The sequence below is a fragment of the Galendromus occidentalis genome, unplaced genomic scaffold (genome assembly GCF_000255335.2).
Source record: "Galendromus occidentalis unplaced genomic scaffold, Mocc_1.1 scf7180000077357, whole genome shotgun sequence".
Lineage (NCBI taxonomy): Eukaryota > Metazoa > Arthropoda > Arachnida > Mesostigmata > Phytoseiidae > Galendromus > Galendromus occidentalis.
In genome coordinates this window covers 53446-66276 of record NW_003805345.1, presented here as the reverse complement: position 1 = coordinate 66276, position 12831 = coordinate 53446, and positions in this window count along the sequence as shown.

Here is a 12831-nt window from a genome sequence, read left to right as displayed (position 1 = left end):
CCGATTCGTGGGGTTATGGCGGGTTTTCCGAGAGGCAGACGAGTTGGCGAGAGCCCCGTTCTCGCTCGCTGGTTTGTTCGCTCAGCTGGCCGCCGCTTTCGCCGCCGTCTCAATGAGTGAACGAATGAGTGACGGCTCTCGACGCAATTACATTAGCGCAATAGAGGCAAGAATACGAGTGAATGCAATATCTCCCTCGCCATGCGTCTGGTCGAGTTTTCTGCATCTGGCTGGCGGCGAAACGAGCGAGCGAGCGATCGGATGACCGGGCGGCGGGCAAGCGAGTCAACCGGCGAGCTACATAGGCCGCGACGACGCCGAAAGGAATGCGCCGACGAGCATATTATCTACGAACATACTGCATAGCTGCATCGCACCTCCCCGGAACGAGTTGGAGGCGAGACTCCTCTTCCCCGATAGACTTCCATCGGAGCCCGTTCGCCCGGTCGAACGGAAGACCGCCCGACCGACTCGACGAATCCGAGGAATAGTGAGAACAGCAGTTGAACGTCCAGCAGATGTGGGAGTAAGCGGCGCGGCGTTGGGAAGAGTCCAGGGAAGTCGACCCGGCAAGAAGTAAGCGGGAAGTGAGCGGGCCGGCAGTTAGCGGGCGACCATCTATCACCTAATGGCTCTGCTAACGAACTGTACAGCAGCAGCCTTTTTTGCCGTTGTTAGGTGCGAGATGGCGGGGGAAACGGAGAGAGAGAAAGGGGGCTCGGAACAGCTAAAGAGCTCGTTCTGCTCATCGGGTCTCTCGTTGGCAGGTTTCTTCATTCGATACCATTAACGGCACTCTCTCTGTTTTGCCTTTCAAAAAGACCTCTCCAGTGTTGTGTTTTTTCTTTCCCCTGCGCGGGAGGATGAACCCGTTTTCTTGCCCGCGTCCGGCTCCCCCTTATCATTTTCTTCGGCTCCATTCCGATGACTGCCCTGACTCCTCATCCCGAACTTGTTTTCTGCCGCAGTTGTTCATTATGTCCGACACGGATTACGCAGTGGTCCGGAACCAATGCCGGGAAGTTCCGGCTCGATCGTGCTTTTCCATGATTTGTCTCAATCTCGAACGTAATTGGTTTATACCCTCGTCTGGGCAATTGCATTAGGAACTCTACATATCCTATCTTATCAGGAAGGCTCCTCACTCCCCATATCTGCCGGAATTGCAGCGGGACGACCAGAGCACCCCCATTATTTTTCGCCCACGATTCCCAGCATCTACATCTAAATCAGCATTTGAATCTTGTATTCGAAATTGAATCGAGAGCGTCTCATCATTCCCCATATATCCGAGGCAGTCGCGATGTTTCGGGCTTTTGCCACGGCTCCGTGAGACCTAAGTGGCCAGAATTCAATGCCAGCAGCCAGGGGATGATTGAGTGGTAAGTTCTTCTGGTTAATTAATTTCCCCAGGCTCACTAAAAACTGAGTATGTCTTCTCCATGAATCCGATATGACCTGCGCGAACTCTTCTGACGAGTTTTTATCCAGCTTACTCACAATTAGCTGTCGCAAACTTTTGATCGATCTCTTCAGATTGAGCACCTAATTCCAAACTTTCTCCGACAGGGCTCTAGCAGCCGAGGACAGCGAGGAGCTTCCGTTTGCGCGGAATCGCTGCCGCGGTTGTCACTTGTCCGACGATTGCGTGACCGAGAAAATCCTGACTTTGCACAACTTTCAACAGCCAAACCAGAGAATTAAAAGGAAGAGAGCCAGAGTGCTTGTCCAAATCGAGTTTCTCAACGCCTCGATCCGAACATAATCCTCTTTCAGCGTGTTCCTCTGTGAACTTCTGGACGTTATGGCAAGGGCTCTCATTAATCCACTCAGCGACGGAGCACGAAATTGAGTCACAAAACAGAGAGGAACCCCTGACTGGCAGAGATAACCAGCGGGCTTTGTCAGAGGATCGAGTTTGTATTGGAGGACCGGGAGGAGGAGGAATTGGAGGGGGGCCGAAAGAATAGAAGCAGTCCACAATCTTTGAGGAGAACACCTTTCATGGTCAGATGAGTTCCCTTGAAGCAGGAGGAGAAAAAACGCCACGAGCTCCCTACTCCGCTCTCGGCCCTCAATCTCTGCGTCTAGGGTTCCGCCGTCATCGTTTTTTATGGCGAACATATCGCTCAAGCTAAGATGACAGGGAGAGAGCACGGAATAAGGGTGACGGATAAGGACGAACGAGAACCTCCGTGACGCAGGCTTCTTCAGCTCAGTATCGTTCCCGTTACCGCTCCGTCTGCGATTCCTCTGACTTCTCCGTGCAGGATTCGACTCAATCAGTGATTTCTTCGTCTCCAATATCCCGTCCGCGCGAGTGCTCCACGATATGCTGCCCCAGTCCGACAAATCAGTGAAGGATCAGCTGATCTGCGATTCGGACACGGTAGGAAGTCCACGTATATTCTGCCGAGACAAGCCCTCGAGATGAACGATGTCGTGCCACCGTTTCTCCTCGGACGTGAGTCCTAGAGGGGACAATTGTTGGGAGCGGGAAATGATTCGGTGCGAGGGAAAGTCAGAAGTTCATTCCGAGCATCGAGAAGCCTTTTCAGCGGCGTATTCTCGTCGGAAGCAAAAAAAAAGAGTCAAACCAAGTGAACTTGAGGGACTTCGGTTGCCAAGAGAAATAGAATGGCGAAACCGAAACAGCTAAGACCAGGATGAAAGGAAAACGAAAGAAGAAAACGGAGGGGCAACTCGAGAGGGATATGGCAGGAACCTTTGTCGGTTGTTCATTCCTTCGTTCGGTCGGTTGCTCTGTTGGTGGGTTCTACTCAGTGGGACGGTGTTCTTAGTCTTTCCTCCCGCGGCTGGAAGACAGTGTCGGTAGCCATGCAATGGACAGCGGATCAACGTCTCTGGGGATGAAAGGTGTCGGCGCTGCTGGTGAGAGGGAATCGAATTCAGACGGGAACCCCAAGGATCGAGCACAATACGAGTAGCTCGACACCAGCATCGAATCCTTTCGGACGTTCGCGGTGAAAATGTAGGCCTAGGTGATATTTGCCGTTGCATAGGAGTCTCTCAATAATTGGAGGAATACCAACGATAATGTTCGCCGCTTAGTGAAAAAAGATCACCGATCTGAGAAATTGATGGAAAAATATCCCACGATTTCCCGGAATTCACTCAAGAGGCCGAGTCGACTCGGACTCCTCGGTACGGAGCCGGCGTCGATACTTGAAAGGAGCCACCTCCCCAGACATCGACTCAAACTGAATTTCGGACGTACTGAGGATATTTTCCGATTTTTCCCGGACTGGGCCGGTCCCACACGACATCGGAGAGGAGCAAGCAGTCGCCAGTCTACGAGATGAGTTCTTTCGATCGAGCAGGGATGCGTAGGACTAACCCCCTCGGAGGGAATCATGAAAGGTGTGCCCCCATGTAATCATTTCGAGATGCTCTCGGTCCGTATTCAAGCCCGATGAAGCCGTCCAGTTCCGTCAATCAGGAAACGCAGAAGGAGGCAGGAAGGCTGAAGCATTGCTGTTTCGAAGAAAGCCAAAAACTCTCTTTCCTCCCCGTTCACCTGCTTGGATCTCGACTGGGGGCGTCTGGCCAGGAGCTTATACATACATATCAAGCAGGGAGTTCACATTCACACACAGTCTCATTCCGCTAGTTGAACTTTTTTCCGAGCTTTACCTTGCGTCTTCGGATGAGCCTCGCTAGCGCATAGCTGCCTTCGAAGAGACCGGGACAGCTTTATGTTTCGCACTTCGTCCAGCTCGTTCTCGCCCTTGACCAACTTATTCCTTGCCTTATTCCAACTTATTCCGCCTCGGAGTCGATGTCGAAGATTGAACCGTTAACTGAACCCTGGTTCTAGAGGGCTCGGAGACGATTGTTCCTGGCCGACGAACGAACGCCGATTCCTCGCAGATGATTGAGGACATGCTTGCGCTAATTCGGCGAAATCCCCATATTCCATCGGATCCTATGCCATACAGAGGAGCTGTCGAACGCAATCGGTATGCAACCATTTGCCCTATGAGTCATTCCGGATCAAGACTCGTTCGCACCATCTGAGGGCATCTCCAATCTCATCAATTCCTTTCTATGAACACAGGCCAAAATTGAGAATTCCCTTATGCGCACTGCTCGACGTCAAAGGAAGCGAGATTCTTTCCGCTCACGGTCGATGTGTCACAGCCACGGAAGGCCACAACGACCCACGACCATGCGTGTCCGTCATGGATGATCAAAGTGGAATCATTACTGAATGAGTTCTTACGGGTGGAGACCGAGGAGGTCGGATGTTGGAGAAAGGAATGATGAAACGCAGGATTCTGCGCGAATCGTTTGAAAGAGAACTCTCGAAAGTGACTTCGATTTCAATTTCCAGTCCATGTATTGTACCGTCTATCACGTTCCAAGGCTGAGGCAAGGCTCAACGGTGGACGACGTGTCCCGCCTCCGAGGGGTGATTCTCATTTCACCGTCTGTGTTGCGGCTCTACTCAAGGCTCAGTCGGTCGAATCCCTAATCCAAAGCCTACCGCTGCTTCTGAACACTTCATCCGAAAGATTTTTCCTTTCGCTCGGACCGGACATTGAAGTCGCTCGAGGCTTTGTCGCTCGTACTTTCCATTGGTCAAGCCGCTAGTCTAGCTTTGTCTATAAGCGATCCGGAGTGTCTGCCTCACAAAGATTATAAAGTTTGAAACTCAATCAAAAGCTCCACGATGCGGAACTCTGCGTTGATGGAGCCCGGCGTCTTCCCATACATAGTGGTTCGCGAGTCCGAGTCGGGTCTCGGAACTTTTTGGGGATATTTCCCCCTGGGCGCGAGCCAAGTTTTCGATATCGAGCTCTGTGTTTCCTATCGGTGCACGCTTCATCGGAATCATTCCCAGGGATTATAGATTGACTGAATACACTCTTTCACTTCTCTACGATGGGCGCTTGACCCGGATTTCCCGGAAAATTGCGATCCCGGAGAGGGGGGGCGAACCCATTATTTTGTACCTCGCATGTCGTACGCGATGTGGACGTCAACGATGTAGCGTGAGCCGGGAAATACTCCCGAGGGGCGAAGCAGGTCCCGGAGACGATACGGGATGAAAAAATGGATTGGGAAGCAGGAGAGCGAATAGGCGAAGAGAGGAATAGCACAAACCTACGATGTAATGAGTAGTTCCGGATCACGTATTCCAAGTTGCACGCGGGCCACAAAACTTGTTTTCCTTATCTCTATGAGCTTCTAACAAATGCGTCACGTAGGTTGTAGGTTTCCAAAAACAGCGTATTCCCTTTTACATCCTCGAGCACAAACACAGATCGTGCACACACAGCTTTCTTCCCGTTGTTTTGCTAAGCCGGCGGTGGCCGCTTCTGCTCCGAGGGAACACCGAGAGGAGGGATGCGGGACAAACTTTCGAATACGTAGAACTTTCCCGGCGTCTACCGCTATGCCGAATGCACTCTCACACTTTCGGGCCGCCTCTCTTATTTAGAGGAACTCTCGAACATTGATCCGACGGTTGCGGCGGCGTTTAGCCGTAAAGCACAACGATGATCCGATTGTCGATTTCTATGTTCGCTCCGATTGCTTGGTTCGCTTGCTGCCTGGCTAAATGGATGGATCTGAGGAGTCAGGAGAGAGGCGCCAGAGGGAGTTGAACAACCTCCCACCGGTGGAAAGGGCCGCGGAAAGGGGAGTCGGCGAGAGTCTGGAACTTTGCATGGTCGTTTGGCTCGGGAAGGATAGCATGGGATTCCACGTATCGACGGACCTTTTCGGAGAAGCATGCCACGATTCGGAGTAATTAGAATGCGATTCCCCGGAATCGCCACCGGTGGCATTCTACATAGCTGGGCGAGCGAACTCACGCAGGAGGGAATCGGGAATTTTCCGCGACCCAAAATGGCGGCGGGTGGGGTGGCTCCTGTGTGAAGGGAGAGAGGTGGGACGAACTCATTGAAGGAGGGTAAAGATGTGTTAGATGCTGTTCCGGGTCTCGCACGGGGAACGGGATAGACCCGCAGCCAAGAGGGCGACCGACTGTCGGCGTAGCGGGGCTTGGGGCATCGGACGGGAGCCCGGCTCAGCGGAAGGAGTCCTACAACAGAGCCATATACGAGGAAAGTTGGGGACCACCGAGGGGGGGAGCTCCGCCCGGAGGGAGTCGGGGTTAAAGAGAGCAAGGAGTATTTTTACACCACTGTTCGGTGTATAGCCGTCGCAGAGGATGCTTGCCTGCCTGCCAGTTCGCTCGCCATCCAGGAGAAGAATCGGATTCAAATCCCACCAATCTAGCCGATTGTATGGTCGTGCAGGCGGAGGCGACCCTGTCCCGCGAAATCCCCTCAACGGGATCCTTCTCTGAAGTAACGACGGCCAGCCGCTACGCTGCGGACAAACTCGCCGGATTTCGAGTATGTCGTCTCCACCGTTCCATTGACATGTGAAAGAGCGCTTTTTTTCCCTGTTTCCGACGTGAACGTTCGTCTAGCTCCCCAGACTGAATGGACGACTGAGTGAGTGATGAGCGACGGGGATGGGGGTCCCTGTTGAAACCTTTCGCATGCGGTTGCTCGAATCGCCTTCAATAGTCTCGCAAATGACGAGCATCAAGTTTTTGGAGCTACGTGCGAAAAAGTACGGCGCTGTTTCCTGACACAACTGCATTCCCGGACCCCTGTCCTGTCGTGAGGGAAAAGGGAGAGAAAACTGCCAGCACTCCCGCTCAATATTTCACGGTTGCGCAACTCACTTGAGCTTTCCCGTAGATCTCGCTAACGGCTGCCTGGACGTCGCTGCAGCCCGGGGCAAAAGGGGAGGGGCGGAGATTTTATTGTAGAACACGACCGAGCCCCAGACTTGTGAGACGGCGTCGGCGAGACCGGAGGACGTTTGCAGTTTTTTTCTTCTTCAAGTTTTGCGAAAGTCTCTCGCGTCGGAGCGGTCGGTTCCGATCGGGGCCAGCGAGTTCCTCATTCGGCTGTGGACTCGACAGATTAGCGCATGGGGGTGCCCAAGAGCTGAAGCACTTCCGAATTCCCGACCTCTCAATCGGAAGATTTCATGTCCAGACACCACGTGAATCCGTCTCCTTGATTCCGTTTTTGTTCAAGGCGACAGCCCACCAGAAACTGTCGGTGAGGTCCGTGATGCGCAGCATTGTGATTCCTCTTCTCTTCTCGGCTTGCGTGATTTCGGGGAGCGTTCCGAAGAGATGTATTGAAATCCGATACAGATCGTCATTGGCCAAATCATCGATCCGCCGATTTTCCTCATCGACTGCGCTCAACAATGAATCTTGTGGTCGCGTGAGAAGCGGCTCGGACAGGTCGCTCTACACGGGGAGCCGACCGGCGTTGTCTCCAGCGACGAGGATGCCCTTCCCTCAGATATCGGAAGGTTCGCAGGGATCGATTTTGCGCTAATTGAATGTTACTTCATCGTCCTCGTCTGCTGTGGCGCGGCTGCCTCGAGACCGCCGCAGGTCCTTCATCTAGTGGTTCATTATTTGACGATTAAACTAATTATTGTCTGCCTTGCTGGAGCTTACTTTGTAGGACTTTCGGCTTCCCGGTGTTTTGGTGACATCTCGGCCACCGTCCGAAAAAAAAAACAATATCCTCGCGGAACGCCACGCGGGCATAATCACCGTTGCGGAAGTACGACGACAACTCATGTATCGAGGCAAGCGCATTGGGAGCTTGGCGCAACGGAGGAAATTCCCGCGGAATCGACGCGAAGAAAATTCCGCATCGAAGGAAGATATCGAGAGGACGCTACGCGATCGGGGCTCTGCAAGGAGCAGGGATCGAGAGGATGGAAAAGCGCAATATGGGCTCGGGAAAAGAATCCGACCGAGGACGGAACGTTCGAGAGCATCGAAGCGCCTGCCTCGGATTGCGAAGCGATCGATAATTAAAAGGCTGCAGGATTGTGTTGGCGGAAGAACGCAATTATTAGGAGTGTGTGGAAAGCGGAAAACCATGTGGCTAATATCTCACCCTCGCTATTGTGCCGTTGTCCTCGACCGGTATCATCCTTCTCCCCGCTTCCCTCTTCCCCATAGACCGGTGGTCTTGAGCAAACTGAAAATCGAGGCGATTTTTTCTTTCCTCCATAGATGTGCTCTTTAGTGGTCAGCTACTGCGGAAGATCAAAAGGGAGGTAGGAGCAGAAGGACCGGAGGTACTATAGGAAGAACTGGGCGGGGGTCGAACCGACGGGGAGTAGGAGGAAACTCTGACAAAACGCAGGTGTTGACTTGGCCTTTCTTTGACCGTTTGTCAAGAGAGAGCAAGTGGGAAATTTTTCAGACGTCCCCAAAAGCGCAGCGGGACAGCACGACCCTCGACGGAGGACTGAGTGAGTGCGCTGTCGACTGAAAGGCTCGCTCGGTCGAGGAGGACCACCACCAACCAAGGATGAAGGAAACTGACAGGAGTCCGAAAGGAGATCCCCAAAGGGAGATCCTCGACGATGACGACGTTCGCAGCGTGCGCAGGCCGCGCGAGGGGACGTCCACTATGGGCAGACTGATGTTTGGAGCCGCGAAATGAGACGGCGACCTCGCCTACCAACAGGATCTCACCAGCCGCCCCGTAGTTTTGCAGCAGCACCGGGCACTCACTCGTTGTTGGGGTGGTCTGTCGTCGACGACGCCGTCGTAATCATAGCTTACGTGGAGCCTCATGAAAAACTCCGAAAAGGCTCCGCGCCTACAATGAATACTTTGAGCTCTGAACCGTCAGCGGAGCATGAGTCCCTCGATTCGGAGACTCGTTCAGTCGACTCGAGGGCTTCGGAGTGCATTCGCTCTTGCTGAGTGAGTGAGTGCGATTCGCGTTTCTCCCGCGCACCTAATTTCAATCCACGTCCTCCTCGATCAAAAGGGCAGCCTCTTCCAGCGAAGGCCTCTAACCCGAATGCTCTCGCGAGAACGCTCCTCTCGTCTCCTCGCGGAATTCCACGGGGAACGTCTGCTGTGCGGAAGGCAGGAACGAACGATACAGAACCGGATACGATTTCGATGCGTGATGGGTTTCCGTTAGAGAGCAGAGCGGAAAAAAATAGTTTCCCGCAATTTCGTGAGCAGTTACACTTTGCGGAATGCTGCTCTACGCTTCTCGATTGCTCGTAGAAGCCGTGGAACGTTTCTCGTTAGACGAACCGGTCCGGAAATTCGCGAGCGTCACCGCAGAGCTCAGTTGCGCGACCGAAAAAAATATGTTGCCATGAGAACTGCGCAGACGTCTGGAGAAACGAGTTCCGGGATATGCACGCAAAGTCCTTGTGCATAAAATACGGTCTCCTCTCAAGTTTCCGAGGGTAGCAGGTACACGATCTGCTCCGTGGCGCTGGGAACTCGATAAGCGTTCCCGGTGAACGCATTTCATAACTGCGCATGAGGAGGATTTCCGCTTGCGATGACTTAAAGCACCGAGCGTCCGAAGTATGTTTCGTAGTGAGTCGGAATCGATTGACCGCTTCGGAGTTCGAAGAGACTGGCAAAGCGGTTTTCATGTCCCAATAGCCCTCCCCCCTCCTTTGTCCTCGATTTCTTTGACGGGAGTAACGCTCCCTAATCGTAGCAGACCCAAATCAAGGACCCATCCCATCCACGGAGCGTCACAGACTCCTGATATGAAACCGACATCATGAAGCATCGAAAATCGGCAGCCTGAGAATATTCACGGGGAGAGGGACCGTGTAGTCGGCGACTCAGGAATCTCGGAGCGATGTCATAGAAATGTGCGCGGGCTCCTCAAGGGCGGCCAAATGCGCAGAGTAACATGAGCTCGTGCTATCTCTCTATCGATAAGGAACTTATATCACTCTCAAAGCCGGCGTATGATGAGTGGATTCCAGGAATGACGCGAACGCACATGAGCTCTTACGACAGATCGAGCGGGCTGACGGGTTGGAGCGTCATCAGGACCCAATGAGCGATTCCCCGAATGTTTCATAAGCAATGACTCGGCAGGGAGGTGGTTCGCGAATCCTGCCTCCGGATAGATGGACGGCTTCCTCGGGAAAAACTGGAGGTGAGGCTTCACTCTTCCTCTCTCTTCGAGTAGGCGAAGGTGCCGCACTCGGACATCGAGTGCCATCGGACTCTTTGAGTCGAGGTCCCGAGATGGGGCGAACCAGTTGGCGTTATCTTCCGCCGAAATTCCCCGACGCGCCGATTGATGACGGTGACCGCATGACATAGCTCCGGACTAGAGGAGAACCGGAAGCACTACGTTACGCCTCAGCTCAAATTTTTCCCCAAAAACCGTCAGCTGGGTATTTTTCGGTTACTTTGTCGAGAGAAAGGACCGAACGATGAAATATTCTCGGGGCTAATCGGGAGAGCTCAGTCCTGAAGGGGACTAGGGTGTGTCATGAAGTGTCGTGCATCAGGCCAATGTGCTCCGCCTGGTATTTGTGTCATAAGAAGAGGATCCAATAGTGTTGTCGCCTTCCGAAAACATTGCCGAGTTTTCAGCCGAGCCTCCACTGAATAGAGCAGCTCCGAATTTCGTTTCCTTGAAATCGAGGATACTTCTCGTTCTCCAACTCGAAAGGACCATCCGTGGCTTATTTAAGGCAGAGGGAGAGACGCCGATCCGCTGAGAAATCGCCCCGAGATTTCGAATCGGAAGCCGAGCGAGGATCAGCGAATCCAGTCACCACGCAAGGTAAGATGGACTACGCGTGAAATTGACTCGCGGAATCGTACTCCCTCAACATTTCGAGAGTCTGGTGGTAGAATCAGACGAAGAGGTGGATGCAGGGCTCATTGGTCCTACGATTCAGCTCTGAAAACTCACCTTCCCCCAATGGAACGCGTTTTATATCCTGTCGGTGCTGACTTATTAGGAAGGTCAATAGGAGCCCGGAGCTGTCCACCACGGTGCACCCGTCTTTCTGGACAAAGGAGTCTACGGGATTCCACCGTGCCATACAGAGTCCCACAGGTGGAGCCATCAAAGCTAATGTTGATTGCGTCATTCGTCTATACTCGGGAACGTGAGATCAACCCTGAAGACTCCGACAAGGAAGGCGTCACAGCCTGCGTAGAGTCTCATCCTCTGGGATCTTGATGGAGGTCTGAGTTCACGCTCCGAGAGGGTTCGTTGCAGATATTCCGAATCATCATCAATTCACTCATCGATCTGGAAACTGTAGGCGCGGGTTCCGAAGCATACAAAAACTCTCGCGGCAGTACCCCAGATGTCTATCTCCTCTCGGAGGTCCTTCGACCTTCCATCGATCTTGTTTCCACGCGGAGATCTGCGCCTCCGTTCATTCCGGTGGTGCCGAGCTCCCGTTTCGCGGGCTTGAGCACATATCGAACGTGGGGCAGGTATCGGCGGATCTCTCCGTCCGCTCAAGGCTTACGATGCTCACTCGGACCTTCGTAAGCAGTCCACGTATGGCGGCCGAACGGACTAACTGAGCGCAGTCAGAGAGTCGTGTTCTTGTTACATGGTGAGTCGATCGGTACAGCAGGTTCTTTTTTCACGACATGCGATGAAAGTTTCCGACAAACTTATAATGATGTCGGTCCAGACCGCTGTGCATACAAACCATCGTGGGCTTTAACTTTCCGGTGAGTTTTTCTGTTCCTGTCCAGTGACTCGTGAATCACTTGCGACTCCGTAAGGGAGGGCACTCCGGGCGAGCGGCACGTCTGCTACCCGACGCGGAGCTTGGGATAGTGATCAGAGGCCGCTAGACACCTGCCTGATCCCTTCCTAGATGTTCGGAGTCGCGAGAATAAGTCCAGGAAGGTATCAAAGCTCCTCTCCTGGAGGAGCACCTGGAGGAACCCTGGGAACCGCCTCAGTTTATGAATCCGGAGCTTTCTGATTGTTATGCTTAATAATTGCAACTGGAAATTCACTGGCCCGACAAAAGGAGCTACATGGCTCTTGGACTTCTCTAGCGAGATCTGCCTCCTTCGGGGCAGTGTCAGAGGGGAGAGAGGGGAGGCGGACTTCCAGTATAGAATTTCCCGTGCGTCAGCGACGGAGGAAACCCGAGGAAACGCTTCTTGCGTTGCAGAAGAACATTTGATGGGACAGCGGAGTCGGATGTCGGGGAGTTCAAGTCGAAACTCCGCTTGTTCGGAACGTTGTTTACTGAGCAACCCATATGTGGATTGCGATGTAAGACGATCCGGGCTCAGGGCATGGCTGAGCGATCTACATATGGCAGGTGGAGGCGGAAAAAAACACATCGTACTCTGTTTTTCTCCTGATGTTCCGATCGGTGCTCCACTGTCGGGTGAATATGACGCGACGCAGTCACACCTGATCCGCATCCATCAAGCGGAGTTGCTGGTTCGGAGTACGGCACACTCCGGAGAGGAGTGAGGTTGCGGGCTGAGGGATAAGGGGATCGAAAATGTCGCGGACGAATACTGACGAATATCAGTATTTCGGTTCGCTTCTGTCCCCAGCCATGGAAGAATGGCTCGATTGCTGGAGTCCAGTGTTGTCTTCTGACCGGGAGAATCTCGGAACTTATTAATCGATCCTTCGATAAAGCGACTGACCTAACGGAAGGGTGATAAATTGGCTGCCTAAATCTGCTCTCTCGAATAGTCGAGTCTAATCCTCCCGCGTGGATCCGTCGCTCTCCTCGAAATGTCTTTTTTATCGGTCTACTGGCGTTGCAAGCGCCTCTCCGGGGAACGATCGAGGAACTAGTTTAGAGAATCATTAGACTTGGAGAGGAGTAATGGCTGGAATTAAGGGGATCGAGGTGCGTGACGTCCACGAAGCGGAATCGAGACCCCTGAGAGGAAAGCAACAGAATCAACAGATCAGTGCCCACTGTGGATCTCTAGGATAGGTATCCGGGAACGTCCGA